This window comes from Vombatus ursinus, unplaced genomic scaffold, assembly GCF_900497805.2.
Source record: "Vombatus ursinus unplaced genomic scaffold, bare-nosed wombat genome assembly UNPS02014799.1, whole genome shotgun sequence".
Lineage (NCBI taxonomy): Eukaryota > Metazoa > Chordata > Mammalia > Diprotodontia > Vombatidae > Vombatus > Vombatus ursinus.
In genome coordinates, this window is record NW_020954577.1 from 9507437 (window position 1) to 9534204 (window position 26768).

General features: G+C 43.4%; 1 protein-coding gene across 3 annotated transcripts in view; it reads left to right on the top strand.

Annotated features, from left to right (window-relative positions):
* Positions 1-1528: 1528 nt before the first annotated feature.
* LOC114050462 (hyccin-like) overlaps positions 1529-26768 on the top strand; it is a 114483-nt gene continuing 89243 nt past the window's right edge. For 2 of the 3 annotated variants that reach the window (XM_027872176.1, XM_027872177.1), the window contains exon 1: positions 1530-1610. The gene's annotated coding sequence lies outside the window, so the exon portion shown is untranslated. Of the gene's footprint in view, positions 1611-26768 lie in introns of all 3 variants that reach the window. The other variant, XM_027872178.1, reaches the window with a different exon arrangement.

A 26768-nucleotide genomic window follows, 5' to 3' on the forward strand; every position in this document is an offset into this window, starting at 1 on the left:
AAGCCTCTTCAATCTGCCCCCTTCCGGCATTTCCACTCTTCTCACACTTGACTGGCCTCCAGGCACTGCATGAGCCAGCCCCACTGGCCTGTTTGCATCTCTTCCTTCACATCACCTCTCCCAGTTTAGAGCCTTTTCACCATCTGTCACCCATTTCTGGAAAGCTCTTCCTCCTGACCCTTGCTCCCGGCTTTTTTCAAGGCTCAGCTACAATCCCACCCTCCGCAAGAAGACTTTCCAGGACCCCTCAGTGCTGGTCCCTTCCCCTGAGAGTCCCTCTAGTTCACTCGGTGTATGTTTTCAGATGTACGTGGTTACTTGCACTTGGATAGTGAGCTATTTGAGGGCAGGCTGGTTTGCCCCTCCCCCTCCCCTTTGTTTCCCAAGTGCTTAGCCTAGCGTCGGCACCGGTAAGTTCCTCGTGATCAGTTGTTGATTTGGCGGCTGGACCTTTGACAAGCCTTGCTCGAGCTCTTTGTCGAGAGCCCCGGAGGCGGCTTTCTGAGCCTCCAGGCTGCAAAGCTTGCGCTCATTTGCATCTCCCGGGGAGTTCCTTCTCACATCGCAGGTTCGATGCCAAGAAGAGAAATCCTCAGCAGTGTGCGCTTGCCCAACATCAGAAGATGGGGTCTAGGGCCCGTGGAGGCTGGGAACAGCTGCTCTTAGGAGTCTGTACTATTTTCTGCTGGTTAAGCCAAGAGACCGAATCAGTAATAACCGACATTTCCAAAGCACTTCAGGGCTTGCTAATTGCTCTTACGGGATGTTCTGTATCCTTCCCACCAACTCCTTGCACAGATGAGGAAATCGAGGCGCAGAGAAGTTAAACGGGTCTATCCCAGAGCCGGCCCCGGGGGGATTTCAGCCTGGTCTCCTTCCTGACCCCCAGGTCCTGCGCCTTTTGCCCTGCACCCAGTCGTGGGAACTGGACCACCTGTCAATTTCCAGACTTTACTTCCTTTGGGAATTTTATATTGGTCAGATCGAAAGCCTGAATTAAATCCTTGAGAAGGGCAGTGCTGGGGATTAAGTCTCCTGATCGAGGGATTAGAAGACTCATTTGTTTCCCTGGGGATTAAGGTGAATTTGAGCTCGCAAAGCCGCCCTCCTCCACGCAGGGGGCCCGGCTCAGGATTTAAACAACTTCACCTTCCTCTCCATCCCATCAGATCCAGCTGTCAATCACTTCCTCGCTCTCCAGCCTGGCCCCGCCCCCAGGGAAAGACCACGCCCCCAGCTCGCGCTCTACCCCAGCGCCTCCCGCTTCTCCTCCAGGCCCCGCCCCCAAACCCAACGGTGGGACGCCCCTATAGGCCTAGAAGTTGTTCTGGTCCCGCCCCCTGGAAGGCGATAGGTCGGGCCTCCGTGAAGCGGCGGTGGTTGGCTGCCCGGCGACGGGTTCCTGGTCGTGCCTGTCAGAGCGGCTCGCGGCCGTGGCGGCTCCTCGGCCGGCTTGTCTGTCAGTCAGCGGAGCGGGGACGATGGCTTGCGGGGAACCCTGGTAGCGGGAGGGCGGGGGGAGCCGCCGGAGGAGGAGGAGGAAGGGTCGAGGAGGAGGGCGGGCCGGAGCCGCTGCGACGGAGATCCCCCGGGATCGGGGCGCTGCTCTGGTGAGGGGGGCGCGCGGGGGCCGAGGCCCCAGGGCCCAGCCGTGACTAACGGCTGCCGGGGCAGGCGGGGCCGGGGGCGGGGCTGGGACGGGGCGTGGCGCGTGCCTGGGCCGGGGGGCGGGGCCGAGCCGGGAGCCGTGGAGGTGCGAGCGCCCCCCATCCGCCCGCCCCGTCCTCCTCGAGCCCCCGCCCCCTCCGACTCCCCTTTCCTTGACCCCTGCCTTCCGCAGTCTTTCCCTTGACCTCCCCGACCTCCTTTGACCCCACTTGTGCTCCCCTGACCTCTGCCTAAACTCCTGTCTTGCTTGACCCCTTCCCCTTGACCTCCCTTGACCCCTATCTCCCCTGTTCTTTTTTGACCCCACTTATCTTCCCTACCCTTGCCTAAACCTCCTGCCTTGTTTGACCCCTACCCTTGACCTTCCTTGACCCTACCCCTGACCTCTGCCTAAACTCCTGCCTTGCTTGACCCCTTCCCCTTGACCCCATCCTGACCTGTACCTAAACCTCCTGTCTTGCTTGACCCCTTCCCCTTGACCTCCCTTAATCCTCTTGACTTCCCACTGAGCTGATGCTCTCCCTGGTGCTTCCTCATCCAGCTTCCACACCGAGATCCCTGCTACCCCCTGTACCCTTGGTGAGAAAAGATCCTTAACGCGCTTCCTTGACACTTTGAATGAACTCTGCCCAGTGTCCCAGCCAGAGAGAGACTCCGACCCTCTCCCCTTCCTTTAATCTCTTACTGTTGTCTCTTAAGGATTATACACCCACCCCATGGAAGCTCCCCAAAAGCAGCAGATGTTGTGTGTTTGCTTGGTTTCTCAGGCAACAGACATATACTAGGTGCTTAATAACGTTCTGGGTCTTGGGTTTGAATCACAGCTCTGAAACCTTACCCCTGCATGTAATTTTGGGAAAATCACAATGTCTCAATTTCCCTGTCTTTGAGGTGGGGAGTGAGGTGGGTTCAGTGACCCCTAAGGTGCTTTCCAGCCCTACCTCTGTGATTCTTTGAGTATGAAACCAGCTGATTTTTGTTTCTTGAGTGGCTTGTCTGAAGGTAGCCTCTTAGAATGTGATAACTATAAAGACTCATGGACTTAGAGCTGGAAGACTCATCTTGGCCAAAGCCTTTATGAGGCCCACAGAGATTGAACTTGCCCAAGGTTAGGCTGTAACTGAGATGGCATTTTGAACTCTGAACTTTTGATTCCGAAATGTATTTGAGGCCCCCTCATTTTACAGAGGAAAGAGGAAGAGATTTGCCTGTAGTCACACACTTAATGGCTGATTCCAGACTTGAATCCAGGTCCTCTGATTACAAGGGCAGTAGGTTTTTTGCTTTGCACATGGCTTCCATGGTTTCTCCCAGTGAACCCTTCGAATTGTTCCTCTCCCAGGATCTGACATGACTGCAGAGTCATAGATGAAGATCTGGAAAGGACCTTAGAGGCCAGTCCCCTTGTTTTATGGGAGAGACAAGTTAAGGGACTTTGTACCGAATTAGGCAATAAAGGGCACAAATGAGTCCTTGCATCCCCTAATCTGGAGACTTTATTCCCCAATACTGCCATTTTCATTGGGAATTCCAACCCTCAGACTCCAAATTCAATACTCTTTTCATGGGAGTTTCAGGATTTTAACTTGAAAATTTTAATAGATTAGCAGTATTTTAGAATTGTATGTAAGTACATTGCATTCAGATCACCTTCTATACTTACAGTCTTTTTCAGGGTGGAAATGAGAATAGTTACATTAAGCAGAATTCCATTTTCCTTGGCCAGTAGAGTGTAACAACTGACAATACCTCCTCAGAGAGCACCAGTTGGTTGATCCAAGGAGATGTTTAGTGGGGAAGAGCACTGTCACTGGGTCTGAGGTCCCACCTCTGACACTTTAGGGCCACTTGTGTGCAAGTGACTTACCCTTCTACACAAGCGGGCCTCTGAGATCTTGGCAAGCTGGAGATCAGCTATCACAGCAACTTTGGGGCAAACTTAGTTAACTTAGTGCTCAGTTTTAGTGCGAAAAGTTCCAAGGCTAAAGTTTCTTCATTAAACTACTCACCTTGCGTCTTTTTACTTGCTTGTTGGTTGATGTAGTAATTGGTTATAAAAAAACAAGTTTTCACTTTTGGAATCCTGGTCTGACTAAAGATAGAAAGATTGCTCTAACTTTGAGTGAGTATAGTTGTCCTGGTATTTTATAATCAGTGACTCAGTATTTCTAGAGATTTCCCCCACTATAGAAAGAAAAACTTGTTCTGAATTGTACCAAGAGTTTAACAACAACAACAACCCTCTCCCCCAAAGAAACTGCATACTAATTTTTAGAGTTTATAACAAATAGTCAACAACATAGGAGTTCTTAAATTGAAGGGAAAAGTAGCAAAGAAAGTAAAAAAAGTAGAAAACTGACTTTGGTATTTTGGTAGGCTAGTAGACTTTTCCTAAGTCAGTTTGTTAAACTACTAACTAATACGCTTTTAAGAAAAAACTCCTGGAGTGTGGGGTGAAAACACTAGTATATTTATGGAACAAATCCTTTCATGCCTGAATCTTTTTTTTCAAATCTCACATTTGTCATTTTTGTTAGAAGAGGGACTTTTAAAAACCTCCTCCTTATTAATATTATCAGGGAATTTATATGGAGAGCCTATCAGTTACATGCTGGCCATTACCTATGAAACAGGCATTCTTTGATTCATTATTTAGTAAGCACTTATGCCCAGGAGGTACTGGGAGATTTGCCCTCAAAGAGCTGATACGGTGTTATGAGACCTATTAGTGATTTATGAAACTCACGCCATAACGGAATGATTTTCTTTTGTTTTTCAGTATGTGGTGTTTTGTTGGAAATAGCTATTTTTGGAAAAGTATAATTTTAGAGACCTGGGTTTTAGCATAGTTCATGACCACTAATTTTATTTAGATTTGTACCTCTAGAGTTAGGTTTTATTTAGGTCCCTGAAACTTTGTGGAAAATACTTTGTAAACTATTATGTAAATGTGAGCTATTATTAATTTAAAACAATTTTAACTTAGTCTAAACTATCTTTTAGTATACAAAATTGACAAGTTTAATTGTTGTAATTATTTAAAAAGTTAGGAAATGGATGTTACTTGGGACCTCAAGTCAGGTCAACGAGCATGTATTACACTTACTACGTGCCAGACACTGTGTTAAGTGTTGGGACGACAAAGAAAGGCAGTACCTGCCCTCAAAGGGCTTACATTCTAACAGGGGAAACAACATGCCAACAACCTTGGTTAAAGACCAGCTAACATCTGTATTGAGAGCCTGAGTGACTGGGGAGATGGTGATACCTTCATTAATAATAAGGGAGTTCTGAAGGGAGAGGATTTTGGCGGCAAAATGGTGATTTCTGTTTTGGACATTTTGAGTTTAAGATGTCTATGGTGTATGCACCTCCTTTGAGACATTTAGTAAGCAGTTGGTGATGTGAGACTGGAGGTCAGGAATTAGGTAAGGGCTGGATTTGATCTCACTTACAAAGTAGAAGACCTTAATCAGTTCCTTTAAATGAATTACAAGATCATTGATTCATAGTTGGAAGGAGCATTAGTGAATTAGGGCTTCTCACTGCAGCAATGGGAATGAGGACTCTCTGAGTATGAAGAGTTACAAAGGGGCAGCTCGGTGGTGCAGTGGATAGAGCACTGGCCCTGGTTCAAATCCAGCCTCAGACATATAACACTCACTAGCTGTGTGACTTTGGGCAAGTCACTTAACCCCCAATTGCCTTACATTAAAAAAAAAAAAGAATAACAGGAATTAAAAAATAAATGAGGAGACTCAATTAGTTTCTTCTACTCATTTCAATTCCTTTTCCAACTGAGTAATTATGTGGTAGGCCAGCATCTTCACATGGAAGCCCATGCATTTGACTTGTGTCCAAAAGAGATTTATTAAAGGATAGTCCTTACAGCTGATGGGATATAGGAGTGCCATACTGGGGGTCTTCAAATCTCTGTCCAGATTGAGGTGATGTTGTGACAATTCCTCAGAATGGAGTGTTGGTATGGCTGCTCCAAAGACACCTTCATAGCCTTTCCTTTTTGGATAGGAAAAGTCCCATCTCTGACATCTGTTGAGTTACTCCCTTCTTTTGGGAGTTCCACGGTGATAACTGATTGGGAGCGAGGTACTATCTGTCACTTCTATTTCCAGATACACCCACTGGGATCTTTTGAGTTGAAGGAAGTAAGTGTGAGTATGTTGTGCTTTATACCAGGTTGTCAAACCAAAGAAATGTGGAGGCCCTGGTCTGTGATGGCAGGGCTGTTTGGGTTGAGATACACACTTACCTATGAAGATTTGGGAAAGAGGGTGCCTTCTTGGCTGGTTTTAGGGGTGCAAACTGAAGAAAGCAAGAAACAACCCAGTGTACTGGCTGGCTTCAGTGACTGAGTGCTGAGGTGGTGGCCTGGCACCATTTGCAGAGAGGATCAAAGACTTTAGGAAGATGCTTTTAGATTTTTTCTTTGCAATTCTCCATATGAATGCTAACTCCAGTCCTATAGGGGATGGGGGGGAGGTTGAACTTTTGATTTCACTGGGTTAGTGAATTCTCAGATTAAGAAGCTCCTTTTATCAAATGCAGAAGTCTGCATTACTTTCTCTGCAAGTAATAGTCTTACTAAGTCCGGAGGCCATGAGTTGTTCAGGGTCACATAGCCAGACCAGTGTGTGTCAGAGACAGGACTCAAACTCAGGTGGTCTTTGCTCCAGCTCTCTATCCAATACACTAATATTGCATCTTTTCCTTTAGGAAAATAAGCTTTTGAGAATAAACTTTAAGCATCTTGCTGTTAAGTCATTTTTCAGTCACGTCTGACTGTCCTGACCCCATTTGGGCATTTTCTTGGCAGAGATATTGGAGGGGTTTGCCATTTCCCTTTCCAGCCCATTTTACAGATGAGGAAACTGAGGCAAACAGGGATAAGTGACTTGCCCAGGGTCACACAGCTAATAAGTGTCTGAGGCCGGATTTGGACTCAGGAAGATGAGTCTTTCTGACTCCAGGCCAGGTGCTCTATCCACTGTGCCACCTAGCTGCCCACAAAGATCTTAGCAGAGGAGAAAAGTTTAAATAGTAAGCAAGCTATATCTATTCATTTGTGTTTCCCAGAGGGAAGATGGCACTTGTAGTTATAAAATTCTAAGAAGGAAAATGTCGTTATAGATATACTAAGAAGGGTCATAGACACTACGAACTAGATCTCCTGAAAGGGACTGCTACAGTCACAGTTTAACAGGCTTTATAACATTATGGCACTGCACATCTACTAAGTGCTTACTAAGTGCCTGCCACTGAGATAAACCCTAGGGCCATGAAGAAAGGCAAAACCCATTATCCCTATCTTCAAGGATTTCACAACTAATGTAGAAAACACCATGTAAATGACTTTGTACTTACAAGATGTCTAGTGTCATGGGAAGGGGCCTGGGATAGGCCTCCTGAAGAAAGTGAGTTTGGCCCTGAGTTTTGAAGGAAGCTGGGAGGCAGAGGTGAGGAGAGAGAGCACTCTAGGCCTGGGAGACAGCCCGTGTTGAGGGGGGGAGTCAGGAGCTGGCCTCATAGCTGGATCCTAGTGTTCACAGAAGACTGGGAAAGGTCATGAAGAGGAAGGGGTGAAGGCCTTTAAATGGCAAACAGGATTTGAAGCTTTGATCCTGGAGGGATCCGGGAGCCGGAAGAGTTTATTGACTAGGGTGGTGATCAGACCTGTGTTTACATCATCCCAGAGTATTGTGACAAAGGAGTGTTTCCACAAATACGAATTGTAGCCTTTTAATATTCTAGGAAGTAAGAAAGGCAGTGGTTTACAGTGTAGCTTTCCTTCCTAGTCGGGATAATCGAATAACGTATGACATGCCTTTGAGTTGCGCTCAAAAAGTTTTCTTCTTTTTGGAGTTAGAGTTTTGGTAAAGCCATCTTGATGGTGGTTCTTTTCTTCTCCGCCCAGTTTTACTAGATTGTGAGCTTTGTGAACAGAGGAGGGGCCCCGTTTGATTGATCTTTGTGTCTTCCCCGAGGTCTCACAGGGCCTTGTGCTGATAGGCACTTAATGCATAATTGAAGTTAGGTTTTAATGACCAGTGATTTTTGCTGCTTGTAGCAAATGTTACCTAAAATGTTTACAGTAAGAAGACCCAGGAGAAAGAGTTTAAGGGGGATGTTTACACAGTCCGCTTACAGAATTCTCAATTTATTGGATGTTAAAGAGGTGCTACTGCAGAATCACCGAATTTATAAGCAGTTGCATTCTTGAATGCTCTTTGGCCTCTATAGGGTGGCGGCATGGTATGTGGAGTAGAAGGAGGGCTGCATTTAGTAGAGGGCCTAGGATCAAATTCTAACTTGCCACTGTGGGGTCTTAGGCAATTCATTTCCCTTCTCTGAGCCTCGGCTTCTCTAATTGTAAAATGAGGTTGTTGGACTAGTTGATATCTGAGGTTACTTCCAGCTCTAATTCTACGACCTTATGCTGAATATATATATATATATATATATATATATATTTATTTATAAATGCTTCCTTTATTGAAGAATAAGGAATTTGAGGGACACAGGCATTTTATGGCTAAAAGATTTCTCTTTTTTGAGCCCAGTAGGTCAAGCAGCTATGCTCTACCTGGTGTGGGAACTCCTGGGTACATTGCAACCCATTTATACCTTAGTGTCTTAGAGAGTTACTTGAAGTTTAGAGGGTTCAGTGACTTCAGGTCAGTCAATAGTGATTAAGAGCTCACTATTTAGCATCACTGTGCCAGGCTCTGGGGCTCACTGCTGTCCTCGGAGAGCTTATATTGTGTCACGTGAACATCTCAACGTATAACAGATGGATAGCAGGTAATTTGGCTGGGATGGGGAGGAGGAGCTTCGGGGGAGAGGAAGGCACTAGAATGGAGAGGATCTGGAAGGCTTCATCTGAGCTTTGAAGGAAACTAGGGAGTCTCAGAGGTGGTAGTAGGGAGGAAGGGCCTTCCCTTTATGGGAGGTGACCAGTGCAAAGGCAGAGAGACTGAGTTGGAATGTTGAGAGAGAGGGAGATGCAAGATCAGTTGTCCTGGATTGTAGAGTAGGCAAAAGGGAGTAATGTATAATTCACTCAGTAAACATTTATTAAGTACCCATTTGTGCCTGCCAGGCACCATGCTAAGCCTTGGGTACACATACAAAGAAGACAGTTCCTTTCCTTAAGGAGTTTACAGTCTAATGAGGGAAGAAAACAAACAAAAGGAAGTTGAAAAGGGGGTAGAGGAGGGGGTTGGGGGTGGAGGGGTGGAGGAGAATATGCTGGGACTATAATGAAGAAGTCAAAGCAAGGCAGCTGGTGGGAAATGAAGAGATGGCTGGCCTGGGCCTCTTCCTTCAATGGAGGCTGGAGCCAAGCAGTTTATATTTGAGCCCAGAGGTAGTAGTGAGCCTCTGGAGTTTATTGAGCAGCCCTAGTGACGTGGTCAGACGTGCTTTGGGGAGTCACTTTAGCAGCTGTTTGGAGGGTGAGTCTGAGTGGGGTGAGGCTTGAGGCAGGGAGACCAGTAAGGAAGCTACTTCAGTAGAGCAGGCTGAGAGATGATGAGAGCTGAACTGGGCAGTATCTATGCGAGTGGAGAGAAAGGGATGGCCGAGAGAGATGTTGAGAAGAAAAGAACTGCAAGATTTGGAGACTGACCAGATGTGTGGGCTGAGGGAGAATACCAAGCAGAGAATGATGAATGACTGGAAATCGTGGTGGAAGCCTCAACAGCAGAAGAAATGTTTAGAGGAGGGGAAAGACAATGAGCTCTCTTTTGGATGTGTTGAGTTTGACGTGCCCAGGAGGACATCCAGTCTGACATAGCAGGCACTCGTTGGTGTGGGACTACAACTCAGGAGGTAGACTAGGGCTGGCTAGCGAGGTCTGGAATCATCCGAAGGGAGATGGATGATCCCCCTATCAGTGAGAGATACTGAAGGCACCAAGTTAGGTTGTAAAGGGAGAAGAGAAGAGGCCTCCGGACAGAGCCTTGGGAGATACCCAGGCTTAGTTGGGAGGGGGTAACCTGGATGAAGATCCTGCAAAAGAGACTGGGGAGGAGCTGATAGGCATGGTAGGTAGGCATGATGTTGGAAGAACACGAGGCCAGCCTAGCCAGTGTTTAGTGCATGGGTGGGAGGAAAGTGTAAGAAGAGTGGAAGGGCTAGGAAGGGGCTAGATGGTATCAGCTAGGGGAGTTTCTGTTAGGTCTATGTTAGAGGCAGCAGGGAGCTGTTGGACTTGTTGACTGAAGAAGGGGGACTTCCGGAGGGTTGACGTGGTTAAGAAAACCACTTTGGCAGCCGTGGGGGAGGTATGTTGGAGTGGAAGAGAAACTTGAATTATGCACACAAATTAGGGGGTTATTGAAATAGTCCAGGTGAAAGATGAACTGGGGGGGTCGTTGGGTGAGTAAAGAGAAGGAATGCAGAGGTGGGGTAGAGATAGAATCAACGTGATTTGGCAACTGATTGGATAAATGGTGTGAAGGGAGACTAAGGAGTGAGGGATAACGGGGTAAAAAGCTGGGGGCCTGGTCCCAGAGCTCATGTGTCAGAAGTGGGAAAGGTGTCCAGTCTAGCAACTATGTCCGAGGCCAGGATGCTGCTCAGTCTTTTTATGGCAAATGTTAAAAGAGATTTATTTGTTGAAGTTTGTGTTTTATTAGAAAAATCTATTAATGCCTGCCATTCAATGCTTCGCACTGGTGAAGATAAAAAGACAAATGAGCTTAAGTTCTTTTGCTCAGAGACCTTCTTGGACATTGTGTTGATGAGCTCATATTAAGTTTTTTGTTATCTCCTAGAACTTGCAAAATTTTGAGAGCTAGAAAGGGACCTTTGGACTCATTCAGGCCAAATTACTTGAGGATCTGCTTCCTGCCTATGTAAATGGATTGGGATCCATTTTGTAATTGCTACAAGGTTTAATGGAAGTTATGTATGTATGTATGTATGTATGTGTGTATATACATATCTGTGTGTTCACATTCTGAACTCTAAAGTATTACTGCAGAACTCAGCTTTTATAAATTTTAAATGAACTTTCTTATAAGTGTGATTTTCAGTCTTGGGCACCTGACTAAAATAGAGATACATTGGAAATACTGAAATTGGATGAGCAATTTGGACTTCTTCTATTGTGTTTTTGTTGTACTGGTCTAATTTTTCCATTTATATGAATGGCACCATTTGGAGAGGCCCAATGCTTCATGAGTATTTAAGACAGTAAGCCTAAATTTTAAGGCTCTCAGATTCTAAATGCTGAGGTGCTAAGTCAACAATCCACGTATTTTATTCCATATCTATGTACCATGGGCTTTAGGGCACATCTGCTGCTACCACCAACTAGGGGCCATGATATTTTTATATTACTTCTTTGAGGTAGATGCTATTATTATCTCCATTTTGTATTTGAGGAAACTGAGACTGAGAGCAGTTAAGTATCTTGCCCAGGATAATATACTAATGAGTGTCTGGGGCAGGATTTGAACTCTGGTCTTCCAGACTCCAAACCCAATGTTCTTTTTTTTGGTATTAAACAATTTATTTGTTAATTTTAGTTTTCAACATTCACTTCCATAAGATTTTGAGTTTTAAATTTTCTCCCCCTCCCTCTCCCCAAGACAGTGTGCAGTCTGATATAGGCTCTACTTATATGTTCATATCAAGCATATTTTCATAGTAGTCATGTAAAGAAGAATGAGAACCAATGGGAAAAACCACTAGAAAGAAGAATCAGAACAAAACAGCAAAAGAAAAGGAGAGCAAATAGTATGCTTCCATCTGCATTTAGATTCCATAGTTCTTTCTCTGGATGTGGATAGCTTTTTCCATCGTGAGTCTTTTGGAGTTGTCTTAGATCCTTGCATTGCTGAGAAGAGTTAAGTCTATCCAAGTCAGTCATCGTACAGTGTGGCTGTTACTGTGTACAGTGTTCTTCTGGTTCTGCTCGCTTACTCAGCATCAGTTCATGCAAGTCTTTCCAGGTTTTTCTGGTCTGCCTGCTTATCACTTCTTATAGCACAATAGTATTCCATTACATTCATATACCACAACCTGTTCAGCCATTCCCCAATTGATGGGCATCCCCTCAATTTCCAATTCTTGGCCACCACAAAAAAAGCTGCTGTAAATATTTTTGTACATGTGGGTCCTTTCCCCATTTTTATGATCTCTTTGGATTACAGCCCTAGAAGTGGTATTGCTGGGTCAAAGGATGTACATGGTTTTATAGCCTTTTGGGCATAGTTCCAAATTGCTCTCCAGAATGGTTGGATCAGTTCACAATTTCACTAGCAATGCATTAGTGTTCCAATTTTCCCACATGTTTTCCAACATTTATCATAATTCTGTTTTGTCATGTTAGTCAATCTGGTAGGTATGATGTGGTACCTTAGAGTCGTTTTGATTTGCATTTCTCAGATCAGTAGTGAATTAGAGCACTTTTTCATATGACTAGATATCTTTAATTTCTTCCTCTGAAAACTGCTTGTTCACATCCTTTGACCATTTATCAGTTGGGGAATGACTTATATTCTCATAAATTCGACTCAGTTTAGAAGTGAGGCCTTTATCAGAGATACTGGTTGTAAAAAATGTTTCACAGCTTTCTGCTTCCCTTCTAATCTTGGTTGCATTGGCTTTGTCTGTGCAAGAGCTTTTCGATTTAATGTAATGAAAGTCATCCATTTTGCATTTCATAATGTTCTTTATGTCTTTTTTGGCCATAAATTCTTCCCTTCTTATAAATGTGACAGGTAAACTATTCCTTGCTCTCCTAGTTCGCTTATAGTATCTGTCTTTCTATCTAAATCGTGTACCAATTTTGATTTTATCTTGGTAGAGGGTGTAAGATGTTGGTCCATGCCTAGTTTCTGCCATATTATTTTCCAGTTTTCCCAGCAGTTTTTGTTAAATAGTGAGTTCTTATCCCAGAAGCTGGAATCTTTGGATTTATCAAATAGTAGATTATTATAGTCCTTGCCTGTTGTGTCTTGCATACCTAGCCTATTCCACTGATCCACTACTCTATTTCTTAGCCAGTATCAAGTAGTTTTGATGATTGCTGCTTTATAATACAATTTAAGATTTGCAAACCCAATGTTCTAACCACTTCACTTTAGAGAATTTTGTAGCATTGTAAAGTCAGAGAAAAGACACGAAAGCATGAAAGTTACAGAAGAATATGTGAAGGAAGAGGAGGGGCAGTACCTGTACATCGACCTTTCACTTCCTGTTGCACTGTTTGAGTCTCCAGTCTCTAACTGCCTGCCAGATTGGATGTAGGTCATCATTGCTAGCTCAACATATTTCATAATTCATTATCTTTGCTAAGATCACTGGATTCCTCGTAATCAAGCTTTCTAGAGAAGGCATTAGTTTAGCTGGTTTTAAACTTGGTCTAGAAATTAAGCTGACTGGAAAACTGGACTTAGGACTTTCTATCTCACCTAGCTTCTGGGTAGCCCAGAGGGCTTTATCTTATTAGGGTCAGTTTTTAAATACAGTTGGCAGTTGGACCTTACCACAGTAGTGCTGTCGGGTCTCTCTCTGATGGAAAAGGAATTCATTCTCCCAGACTATGTAATTCTTCTTCATAGATATCGTGTCAACCCATAGGTACATGTGAGGGGAAGGTTGGACTGGGGACCTGATTTTGAGAGTAGATCTTAAGGGCTACTAATTTAGACATATTGATAAAGATGGACCCTCATGGGTTGTAGGTTTTAACTGAAGGAGGATAACAGGTAGTTTCTACCACCACAAAAATGGTGTGGAAGGACCAGCACCTCTTTTGTGTAGGATGGGCAGGTTTCCCTTTAAGAGGGGAGAGTGTTCTCAGAATCATCACCAGTTTGACTTCCTTGCTAGTTTAGCCCTAAAAGGCCAAACTAATGGGGAATTGGGGTCAGAAGTTTTAGCAGAATTCTCATTTACCTGTGGGAAGATCTTTCTGACCTAAATGCTTTTTGATTGTCATACTGACTAGCTGGGCAGTTGCTGTGGTGAATGCAGAGGTGGAAGGGAGAAGCCATTTTGTCTAAATTACTGTCTTGTATAACCTTAGGAATTGTTTCCTTATTATCCTTTATTATTAGTAATGTCATTTTTATTACCTTTTGTGGTCCACCCGAACTAGGCCTGGCTCAGAATATTTGGTGTGGTTGGCAGGGATTGTTGGCAGTGATTTTTTGGTTAATTTCATTGTTGAAATGGGTGAAGGAGTGTGTGGGTGAAATGGCACCCAGTGTGATTGTAGTATTATTAAAAACCAAGTATTTCTTAGTTCTCATTCTTTAGAAAAGCTGGATTTCAAGCATAAGGAAAATGCAGAAAAGCTGTCTTTGAATATTAGATAATGAGAGATAGAGGTGGGTGAATGTTCTTTTGATATTTGAGGACCAATACCTGGAAGGCTGAGAAGTGGTTGTGAAAAGGCAAATGGAGGAGGGCCTAATGCTGCAGATAGCCAATATGATCTCTCACTTAGAGGTTTCAGCTGGAGAGCATTAGATCAAAGCCTACAGGGATTAGGAAGAAGAAAGTTGTGAAGAAAGAAAGTTGAAGAAGAAAGAGCTGTGGTAAAGATGAGGAATGGGAATCTGAGCTGGTGGGAGATTGTCTGGAGCCTCTCCTGGGAGTGACTTGTTCCGTAGGGAAGTCAGAGGATGGGTGGGCTGGTGAAAGCCAATGAGCCATTACCTCAGTGGCTAATGAAAGTGTGGTCTAATAGAGCGGTGCCTGACTCACAACCAGGGCCACCAAGCCATGTGTAAGGATCCCTGTGGGCCACATGTGGACTTGGTTTTAAAATGTATCATTATCTATATTTTCCTGTATTTTTATTTACTTTGTTAAATATTTCTCAGTGACATTTTTTGTTTTGTTAAATATTTCCCAATGATATTTTAATCTGGTTCGTGCTGTACGTGGGAAGAGTCTAGTTTTCTGAAGATGCCATTAATTTAGCTGGTTCTAAACTGGATCATGAACGTAGTGCTCTGCAGCTGCCTGTTGATATCTCTGGTCTGATGGAGGCCACTCAGAATTTTTGTCAGTTGCACAGAAATAGTCTTGGAGAGTTTACTGAGGTTTTGCTGTTGCTTCAAGGACAGTTGCATCGGGTAGAGGCCTCCAGTAGCGGAGGCCTCTTTTCAGGTGGCTAAGATGGGAAGTTCAGCATACTTCACAGAGATGAATTCTGTTTGTAGCCAGTTCACCACTGGGGGATGGCAAGGCAGGATTTGTTTGTTTGTTTGTTTTTTAAAAGAAATGGATTTGGTGGACTGGATTTATGCCTTTCCTCATTCCCCATAGTTACCCTGTTTCGGGTGAAATTAGAGTCTGCCTTTTGGACAGAGTCCCACCTGAGTGGTGTTAGGCTTTAGCTACGGCTCTTTCCCACCACACCACTGGTTAAGTTTGAGCGGGTCTTTGGGGCAGCCCCAGCAGCTGTTCCAGCAACTGTTCACACAAATGGGAACTCTCAGGAGGAGGAGAGAAGGCACAGTGTCCATTGTCATGGTAAGTGGGCAGAAGATGATGATACTTTTTCCTGTAAGGAGTTTGGGAATGGCTTTTGAAACATGAGGTGAGCAAGATGATTGATTGATGGTCAGCCTTGGGGGGTGTGAGTAAAATTATATCAAGACGTTTTTGATTTAAAGCAGTGAAGGTCCTTCTGACCCACTCAGATTCTGGATATCTCCTCAGAGCTTTGGACTCTTGGACTTTCTCTCATCCTGTCTGGTTTTTCAGAGCCAATCAAGCCTTTGCATCCAGATTGGAGGTACTATTGGCATGAGTCCCCCTAGAACAAGAGCTAAGGTTCTAATTGGAGGAACACCCAAGTCACTGTGGCTTAGAAAGGAGGGAGGGCATCAAATGTATAAGGAGGAGGGTAGATATTGTCATTGGATCAAAGAGTATGTGGGGTTGGGATGGGAATAAGGACTAGAAAGGTAGGTTATGAAAGGCTTTAAATGCTAGAGGATTTTAAAAATTAATTTATTTTGATTTATCAACAGTCCCTTCCGTGAACTTCTGAGTTTTAAATTTTTCTCCCTCTCCTTCCCCCCTTCCCTCCCCAAGACAGCACGCAATCTGATATAGGTTATACATATACATTCCTATTAAATATATTTTCACATTAGTGATGTTATAAGGAAGAATTAGATCCAATAGGAGGAACCACCAGAAAGAGGGAACAAAACAAAACAGAAAGAAAAAAAAGAGCAAATAGTGTGCTTCGATTTGCACTCAAACTCCATAGTTCTTTCTTTGGGTGTGGATAATGCTAGAGGATTTTATATTTGATCCTGGAAGTGATAGGGAGTCAATGGAGTTTATTGGATAGGGGAGTGACGTGGCCAGATCTGGGCTTTAGGCAATCACTTTGACAGCTGAGTAGGGGATGGACTGGTGTGGGCAGATCCACCAAACAGGCTATTGCAGTAGTCCAAGTATGAGGAGATGAGGGCCTGCTCCAAGATGGTGACAGTGTCAGAGGGGAGAAAAGGGTGTATATGAAAGATGTGGTAAAGGTAGAATCAACAGGACTTGGCAGCTGGCTGCATTTGTGGGGTGAGAGAGAGAGGAGGTGTTGAGGGTGATGCCCAGCCTGTGAGCCTGGCCGAACTCAGAGCCTGGAGAGAACAGACCTGGACAAGCCATTTCTCCACTTTGGGATCAGGACCAAAGAAGGAATTTTGCTGATGACACTGCATATGGTTAGTTGTTTATAGGGCATGTTAGTATCTGTCAGACATCACACTGACCTGACCAGATTAATACTCTTACAAAAACAGGAGAGATTACAAACTGGGTCTGTCCGCTCTCTGGACACGGGAGGCCTGATGTTCTGTTATGATGGCATCCTTATCTAAGGACAGTGCTCAACTGTATTCCTCGTGCTCAATGGAGCATCTGCTTTTGAAAGATCAGTAGGGTGGGACCTGCTTGGTTCTTGACCTGTCTCTGAGTGGCCCTCTTCCTCCATCTCAGGGTAGCTACATGGCACAGTGGATAGAATATTGGACTTGGAATCAGGAAGATTTGAGATAATCACTCCTTAGACTTTAGCTGTGTGACCCTGGGCAAGTCGCTAATTTCTCTTCTTTGTTTCCTCATCTGTAAAGTGGGGATCATAATAGCACCCACCTCACAGGGTTATTTTGAGGATCAAATGAGATAATATATGTAAAGTGTTTTGTAAACCTTAAAGTGCCACATAAATACTTTTTAATAAGAGTTTTGTCCTAACTTTGGTTAATGTCTGTTCAGGGTATAGGATTGCTCTGCCAGGTAAGTCTCCTATTGCAGCAGCTCCTATCAAAGATGCTACAGAAAATGTCCTTTTTCCTTATGAGCACCACTATACCATCGTTTCTGATCAGGGTATGCATTTTAATGTGAAGAAGGTTCAAAGTTGAGTTCATCCCCATCACAGTTACTGAATTTTCAATCTCCTACATCATCCTCAGGCAGCTAGTATTGTTGAACATTACTAGAATGGATTTTTAAAACAACCTCATCATCAAACCCCAGATCATTAGAGTTGAATGTCCTGCCCTCATGAGTTTCTCCTTTGTTGTCCCTTGTACCACCTTGAGAGTCAGTTAGCACATTAGTTAGTACCACATTTTTTGTATCACATGATTGATGAACCCATTCTTGAGGATAGGGGAGGGTCAACTAGAGTTAGTTCCCCTTGTTAGTGTGGGTCAGTGAGGATAGTAGGTTGGCCATAGGATGAGGGAATTGAATAAGTCTGGACATGCAGAGAAATGATCTTTGGGTCGCAGACATTGTTGGATAAGCCCAGGCAAGTGATGGAGGCCTTGACTCAGGCAGGTGCCCCAGAGAGTATTATGCAGGCCTTCCAGGAATTGATTAATCAGGGTTGACTCATTGTAGGTCAGGTCTTGGCGAATAACTTTAATCAAGTAGTTTGTCTAATAGCATACTCCCGAATTTCCAGCTTTGTCTGTTGGCAGCCTTCTTTTGGAGGGTGTTATGGAGGGCCTTTCAGAATGCTGCAGGTATTGGTTGTCTCCAGGAGAAGGCTTGTCCTCTATATATACTTGGCTTACTCTGAAAGCCATTTCAAAAGAAACTTCACTTTTGGCGGTGTGATCTCCAGTGCACAGGACCATTCACAACCAGAGCTCACTGGGGCTGATGGGTAGGTGGGCCAGGATCAGTATGCTCAGCCCAGTGATTATTAAAGGGCTGGTTTCCATTGTTGGTTGGACAGCTGTGTTCTTTGGCTTCATGGCTCAGATGCCCCTGCAGAGTGGCATTCTGGGCAGAGCAAGTGGAAAGAGCACCCCCCCCCCCCAGTTGTCAGTTCTTTATTTCAGTGGTGGTAGTGGAAGTTAGTCCTTTTTTTTGGCAGCAGCCTTCCTCATGGCAACTAGAACATTTCTGAGCTCCTCTCTCTTCTGCTTCTCCTGGCTGAGTTCATTATTTTAATGAACTTCAGAGCCTGCTTTTCCCTGGCATCTCATAGGGAGCAAACCTCCCCAACTTCTAGATCACTAATTTCATAAACTTGGTATGCTTAAGTTCAGTGTTAAGTGCCCACTTGCTGAGGCCTATGGTTATGGGTAACTTGTGCAATAGCAGAAGGGTCTCTAGGCTAAATTGTGACAAACTGTCAAGTCATATCAGGGATTAGAGACCAGCAACTGTGATCTAGGAAGCTTGGGGTAGTGAGGCCAGTCTTTGTGGGGTCCTCTAAAAAAAGGCATCTGCAGAAATTGATAATTTTGTTTTCTCTTTGACCATGCTCATTCCTGCAATTTCTTTTTCTTGTCTTATTGCAATAACTAGCATTACTAGCACCATGTCAAATCATGGGGATGATAATGGACATCTTTGCTTTATCTCACTGTTGGAAGGGCCTCTAACCTTTCTCCATTAACATATTATGTTGAGCCTACGTTTTAGAAAGGTACTATCTATTGAGGAAAGGTTCATTTATTCTCTATGCTTTGTAATTTTTTTAAGAACAGAAATATGTATTATATTTTGACAAAACCTTTTTTCAGCATCTATTGATTATGTTGATAAAATAATTTGATTGTTACTGTTATTCATATGTTCATTATGTTTATAGTTTTCTTTATTTTGAAGCAACTTTTTATTACTGGTATAAATGCAAACTGGTTATAGCTTATTATCTTTTTACTATGTTATTGTAACCTCTGGGCTAGTAAATTATTTGATATTTCTGCTTTAATATGCTTTGGGGATATTAGACTATAGTTTTCTTTCTCTGCTTTGTCTCTCCTTGGATTTAGGTATCAAGATCATATTTGTGTCATAGAGTTTAAAAGTGTCTTGTCTTCAGTTGACTCACCAAAAAAAAAAGTGTCTCATCTTTTCCTATTTTTGCTAACTGTTTATATAACATTGGAGTTAATTGTACTTTTAATATTTGGTAGAATTCACTTGTACACCATCTGGTTCTGGAGCTTTTTTCTTTGCGAATTCATTTATGATTTACTCAATTTCTTTTTATGAAATTGAGTTATTAAAATTTTTCCTTCCTGGTCTTGTAAATCTGATTATTTGATGGGAGTATTCATCAATTTTATCTAAGTTATCCATTTTGTTGGTGTATAATTAAGTAATTCTTGATAATTTTCTTCATTCAATCTTTGTTGTGAATTCTTTTCATTTCTTTTTTTAGTGACAGTTTGGTTTTCCTCTCCCTTTTAAAAAATCAGATTGTCTTTATGTCTTAATAGCTGTTTTTCCTCAAAAAAATCAGCTCCTAGTTTGCATGTATTAATTCAATGATTTTTTTTGCCTTCAATTATGTTAATCTCTTCTTTGATATTCAAAACTTCTGTCTTAGTGTTTAGTTGGGCTTTTTTGACAGTGACAGTTGTCTTCTGTACTAAATTGTTTATTCTCCTTCCAATTCTTTCCTGTAGTGTTCTCATTTAATTTAGAGGTTCTTTTTATTTCTCATTTTAATTCTTCAAGGAATTCTAATAGACCTGGTAGCCAAATTACACTTTTATTTGAGGTTCTGCCCATAATCACAGTGGAGTTATTCTTTTCCACTATCCTTATGTCTTGAATGTCTCTGAATCCATAAAATTTAGTGTCTTTTCTTTATTCATATTTCTAGCTTTCCTACCTGAATTGGTACTTTTTTCCCCCCAGGGCAAACCACTTCTGTACACTTGGATGGAATGGTAGGCCCATTTTTGTTCACCAAGTGTACTGTCTGGGTTCCTACCCCTGGCCCTACTTTCTGCAGGTGAGTGCTGGTAGGTCCCAGGCTCACCCATATCCTAAAGGTAGAGATCAAGGACGTCTTCTGGACCTTTGGAGGTAGCTCCTGTCAGTTTACTGTAGACTTTCAGAATCCATAGTGTGGGGGGACTGATTACCACCCTCTAGTTAGGAACTGAGGAGCTTGGCCGCTTTTGGGGCTTACATCCCCCCACTTAGGCCCAGATCTCTGTGAGTACTTAACTTCTCTGGAGCTTCCTGGTTGGAACTGGAAGGCCTCCAAGGGCTGTGCTTGCCTGGTTCCTATGACTGGGCCCTCTTGTTAGTACTCAAAAGCTTCTAGGCAGTCCCCTTTGCCCACTTGGGCTGGTTGAAGGTACTTACTGTTGTGTCTTAGTCATTATTCAATCTGGCCCTTTTTCATTTTACCTTTTCTCGAATCTGTGTGGGAATTGGGCTGTTCTGTTCCTCTTTGCTTTGCCATTTTGACTGGAGGATCCACGGATTCAATCTTTCCAACTGTAGGAATTGTTATGAGAATCTAGTTTGGATTTGTTACACATTGGCTGGTGTAGGTCCTCATCTGCTTTAATACTGATTAGATGAGAATGATTTGTACCTTGTTCTTATTTATCTGGAAAATAAATCGTTGAAAAGCTTAAATAGCTGGAGTTTTCTATTTGTTTGTTTATTTTAGGGAAGTAAGGGACGAATGATACACAAAACAGGGGTTTATAAAAAGCCGACCTTTGGGGTTTATTGTTGGGTCAGTACAGATTCAGTGTCATCTCAACATTTGTATCACTAGGACTGTCGTGGAGCCCGAGGGTTAGAGTGGAAAGGCTATTGGACCAGAAATCTGGAGAACAGTATCTTCCCATAAAGCGTTTCTTTTGTAGTCTCATTATTTTGAAAACTCGCATGTAGGCATGACCTGATTTCTCATTTTAAATGGCCAGTGGTCGCAGGAGTTTTCATTTCCTCCTTGCTATTGCTTTAGATTTCCCTCTCCTCTTCTCTCCTCCCCACTCTTCTTCTCTTTTTCTCTCCTTCTCTCCTTTGTGATTTGTGAGTGGCTGCTAACCAGGCTCCCACTCTGACTTAACCCAAAAGGCAAAACCGCAGTGTTTGTATTGTCAGGACTAGTGGAGGGAATGGAAGGAAAGGGAGAGAAACCCTTGGGATTACTTCTTTTTTCATCCTCATGGCTGTGGCTGGCTTCCTCAGCCTCAGCATTGGCTTTGTTAACAGGAACTCCAGCTTCATTCATTGAAGGTCTCCTCACCTTCGAGTAGACACACTCTTCTCATCCCATCTCCACAGTGTCACCACCCTGATGTATATGATCAGACCTTTGCTTTAGGAAGATCGATTTGCTTGGAAGCCTTCAATTGTTTCCCATTGCCAACAGACTAGTGGTTGAAAGCTTGTTCAGCTCCTGTGATGCAGTGCCCAGATAGCCTAAGTCTGAGTTTTCCCTGAAGTATAGATGACAGCACAGTGTTACGACTTCACTTCTAGATCTCCTGCTTTCCTTTAAGGCTCATTTCAGGTGCCATCTCTAATAGGAAGCTTTTTGTGGTGCCCCACCCACCCCACCCTCATTGGTCAGTGTTCTTTCTTTACCTAAATTATCTTTCTTGTCTCTTGCTGCCTTACTCCATAGCATACTTCCCATTTTTCTTGCACAGATTTTTCTTGAATTGATTGAAATGCAGAGGACAGTTCAACTGTGGGTGAAATTGAGCAAGGAGAGGGTAGTTCAGCCCTTACCTTCTGGGGTAGGTTGGTCTATGAGGAGGGTGCTACAGAAAGGAACCTTCACGATGGTGACTGTTCTGTGTACTAGGTAGGGCTGGGGGAAGGCCACGAGGCAAGGCACCTGAATGAGGAAATATGGTCCCCCCCCCCCAATTCCATTCCATGTTGGTACCTTGGTGCAAAGCCCTGTGTTTACCTCTCCTAGTTGTAGCTTTGAGGTGGGGAGCATAAGGGAAGGGAGAGACGCTGATCTCATTTTAATAGAGGTAAGGATGTGATGATGACGCTGAGAAATTTCTGGAATATTAATATAGAACCCAGAGCATATTTCCCTGGTGTAAAACATTACTACACATGGTATCAATCAGGAAGCACCGCAGTGCCCTCTATGTGCCGCAGTGCTAAGGCAAGCTAAAGAGAACAATGAAACAATCTCGGTCCTCAGGGAGCTTGTATTCTGTTGGGGAGACATATATACATGTAGAAGTGTTTACAAAAGAAATACGAGGGAATTGGAGGGGTCATCTAGTTAATAAGCGGCCTAAGTGGGATTTCAAGTCCAGTCTCTCTGAACTCAAAAGTACTAAACCAGCACCTTCCTCTTCCTATTTAAGATGGCTCCATTTACAAAGATTAGTTGTTGTTATTGCACATTTTCTGGACACACTGCACAAGAATAGGGGGATAGAGAAAGAAAAGTCCAAGTAAAACTTATCTCAGGCACTAGTTTAGCCTCCCAAGCGTTAGCTGGGAATTTTGGTCAGCAGATAGTGATCCTGCTGTGATCTAAGGGGTTTTTAAAAAAGAGTTTTAAAACCAGCTGTAAGAGGTCTGCCAGCAGGCACAATGTTGTGAATGAGTAGTTCTTCCTGCCCACTCCCTGGCCAAGACGGAGGACAGCAAAAGTAGATTTAAAGCCAAGAACAGATTTGTGTAATATAATGAATTAATAAATAGATAATAGGATAAGTTCCAGTTAATTTGTACTCTGATAAACAGGAATTGGGCAGCTAGGTGGCACAGTGGATAGAGTGTAGGCCTGAAGTCAAGAAAACTCCTCTTCTTGAGTTCAAATCCAGTCCCAGACACTTACTAGCTATGTGACCCTGGGTAAGTCACTTAACCCTGTTTGCCTCAGTTTCCTCATCTATAAAATGAGCTGGAGAAGGAAATGGCAAACCACTCCAGTATCTCTGTCAAGAAAACCCCAGATGGGGTCATGAAGAGTCAGACACGACCGAAAACGATGGAACAGTGACAATTGGGATAATAACTCTGTGTGCACTTTGAATTTTACAAAGTGTTTTCCTCACAGCATCATCCCAGTTTTACAGTTGAGGAGATTGAAGATAGAGAAGTTGTCACCATACTTTTGCTGTCCCTGTGGAATTCACAAAAGACCTGAGCCAGGGGCTGTATAAACCCTTTCTTTAAAGATAACGCAGAACCTACGGCCAGCTTGATGGCTGACTATTAGCTTTCTACAAACTGCTCCGATCTCAAAAGCTAGCAATTATGTGTCACATGTAGAACAATTACAGCTGAATCCACAAGAGAAGAAGACAGTGGTGCTCTGTAGCACCACTCCCACCAGCACCAGGGTAAGAACTGTGTGAGTTAACACCAGAAAACTTTCGTAATGAATGTTCCCAGCCCCAGCTGATTCACCCAGGGTACTGTAGTGAATACAAGCAAGCCTTCCGGTTTGTGACTTGGGGTCTGGTTGTGGAGATGCCCCCCAGCAGTGGTTCTGGCCCCACCACTTTCCCCAAGCCCTTCGAGAGATTGCTAGATACTGCTTCTACCCTCCCATTTGATGGAAAGAAGGAAGGTGGAATAGAAAATTTGGGTCAGACAGAAGATTTGCTGCTCGTGGTACTCAGAGCTATAGGTTAGAAGACAACAGAAAACCATGTCTGAGGGAAAGGGAACTGAAAACCCAGGTGGGACCAGCCCTCTTCCTCTGGTGGTTACTCAGGGCAGAGACCTGTCCTCTCCAATCTCCATATTCCCCAACACAGCAGCAACCCAAACTTAGGGTATGTACTGTTATTGAAGCTCGAGGGATTGAAGAGCGAGGATTCCCAAAGGCCAAAATGTCAGGGAATGTAAGAGAAAAGTTGTAATACTAAGAATTCAAGAGAGAGAGAGATAGTCTGAATACAAACACATCCTACAGGCAAATAAACCAGTGGAGAATGTCCTAAGCTGGGTCACAATGGGTAGAGTTCTGGGCCTGAAGTAAGGAAAACCTGAATTCAAATCCAGCCTCTAACATTTACTAGCTGTGTGACTCTGGCAAGTCAATTAAAATGCTGTCTGCCTCAGTTTCCTCAATTGTAAAATGGATATCATAGTAACACCTACTTCACAGGGTTGTTGTGAAGATCCAATGAGATATTTGTAAAGTACTTAGCACAGTACCTGACACATTGTAGGTGTTTAATAAACATTTGTTTCCTCCCTTTGTTCCTCCTTCCTTCCAAAGTAGAACTTAAAAAAGACCCCAAAGCACATTGAACAACTATTATGATATAAAGGAAAAAGAACTAATATTATTTGATGAAAGAGAATTCTGTGGACAACCCCGTAAATCATGGAGCAATAGGAAGAAACATCAGAAAAATTCAAAAGAGAAATAAAAATCTTAAAAGAAGATAGAATAAATTTAGGACAGAAAACAGAGCTTTCAATGTAAAATTATTTTACCAGCTCTTTTAAAAATTGCTTTAAATTCTTGAAAATAATAAATATATTCCTTTCATCATTGTTTGGACTTTTTACTACATCAAATCAGCTTTCCCTGGGTTAGTCGGAAGTGATGTTATCTTTAACAGATCGTTTTCTGTATTTGAGTACACCCTCCTTTAGCACATATCTTCGTCAACAGCTCAGTAAGATCTTATCAAATGTTGTTTTGTTTTGTTTCGTTTTTCTGCTTTGGTTCTTGTGAACCAGTTTCTTTTCCCCCAGCCATACATCTAGTTCGACCATTATTAGGTCTTGCCTAGATGAGAATCTCCTAACTAGTCTCCCAGTGAGATACTGGTCCAGCCTCTTACCTTTATTTGTACTATACATTGCTATCAGACTGCCATGATCAGACCTTCGTTTTAGATCAGTTAGTCTGTTGCAAAACCTTCTGTGGTTTCCCATTGCCTGCAAAATGAAGTCTGGACTCCTCTGCCTGGCATTTGGGATTTCCTGTGTGATAGCCTCAACTTAGTTTTTCTGTCTTCTCTCCCACTATTCCCTTGCCCATTCTCTGTGCTTTAGTTAGCCTGGCCTCCTGCTCATTTCTCCCTAAATATGTTGGGAATGTTTCCATTTCTTTATTTCTGCTCATGCTTTTCACCTGGACTGCCTTCCTTACTAATTATCCTCTACCCCTCCCAACCTACCTCTGCTCATCCATAATTGCTTTATTCAGGGTTTCCGCCTTGATAAATCGTTCTCTGATTTCTTTGCCCTGCCTTCTCTGAAGCTTCTGGCACTGTTTGCATAGCCCTCCTCCTGCTTGTCCTCTTACTGACTGCCATTCCTCCTCAATACTCTCTCCTCTCTTGGCCTTCATGACACTGTATCCTCCTGCTTCTCTTCCCACGTATCTGACTACTCTTTCGTAGTCTCCTTTGTTAGAGCATTATCTATCTCTTAGTGTTGCCCAAGGTTCTGTCCTGCTCCCCCACTCCCATTTCATTCTTTCCCCTCAGTGACCTCATCTGTTTCCATCTCTATGAATGTGACCCCCAGTTCTATGTTCGGCCCTAGTTTCACTTCCTGAATTCCAGTTCCGCAGGCACACTGCCTGCTGTACGGCTTTTCATGGGAGGCCTTGCAGGCCATGATATCTTCACTCCCAAACCTGCTCCTCCTCCAGAGTCCCTCATTTCTGCTGAGAGAACCACCATCTTTGCCGCCATCTAGATTTCTGTAGTCTCAGAATTATCCTTGGCTTTTCCCATTCCCTCAATCAATTCTTCCTCTAAAACATTTGTTACCCAAATTCCCCTCTCTCAAAAAACCACCATCATAGGCCTGACTCATCCCACTTCTTGGCTGGACCCCTCTAATAGTCTCCTCATTGGTCTCCCTGCTTCTGGTCACACACTTCTCCAACTTATCTAGCACATACATAGCTGCCCACATCTTCAATCATGGTACACCCCTGCTTACAATTCTCGATGGTTCCCCATTGCTTCTAGCATAAGGTATAGCCTCCTTTAAGGCCCTTCACAAGATGGATTTCACCTCCCAGCATGTTATAGGTGAAGTACTCAGTTTAAAGCCAGAGGGTTAGAATTCAAGTCCTGACTCTTGGGCTAGTCACTTAAATGACTGCTAGTCTCGATTCCCTTCCGCGTAAAATGGGGGCACCGTTCTAGAGGCTACCGATGATCCCCTCCCCTTCTAACTCTTCATCCCTGATCCTGTGCACCTCTCTTTTCAGCCTGATTTCATATTTCTCTACTTCATGAACTCTGTATTCTAGTCAAACTGGACTGCTCCTGCTTTTCCAAGATCCACAGTGTCTTTCATCTGTGTGCATGAAATGTCTGGGTAGTCTATGTCCACTTTTCCCTGACTGCAGATGACCGGTCTTTGTTCCTTGCTTAGCATATACTCCCTCACTTTTTTCTGACAATCCCCACTTTTTTTCAGGGTTTAGCTCAGGTGCTGCCTCCTGTATGGAACCTTTCCTAAGCCTCCCTTTTTCTTTCTTCCCCTTCTTGAATGCATTTTAAAAGTACTCTTAGATTGGGGGTCATAGTAGTGTTAAACCATTTGCTAGATTTACTTGTATAATGCTCTGCCTCTCCCCCATCCCCACCACTGTACGCTAACTTTCTATTTTTTTTTTAACAAGATGTGGGTGTGACAGTGTTATTTGAGCATCTGAGTCCTTTAAGACTCGACTTTTTTGGAAGAATGACTCACCCTCATGGAAACCTTAATTGGAGTCTAAATCTCCTAATATTTCTTTCTTCCTTTGTCCCAAACTGGTACTGAAAATTGCCACTTGTAATTCCTTGTTGAAAGCCTTCTGTATTTGAATAAAGAATAGTTGTGTATGCTAGCGTGTTTGTGAAGGAATGAGT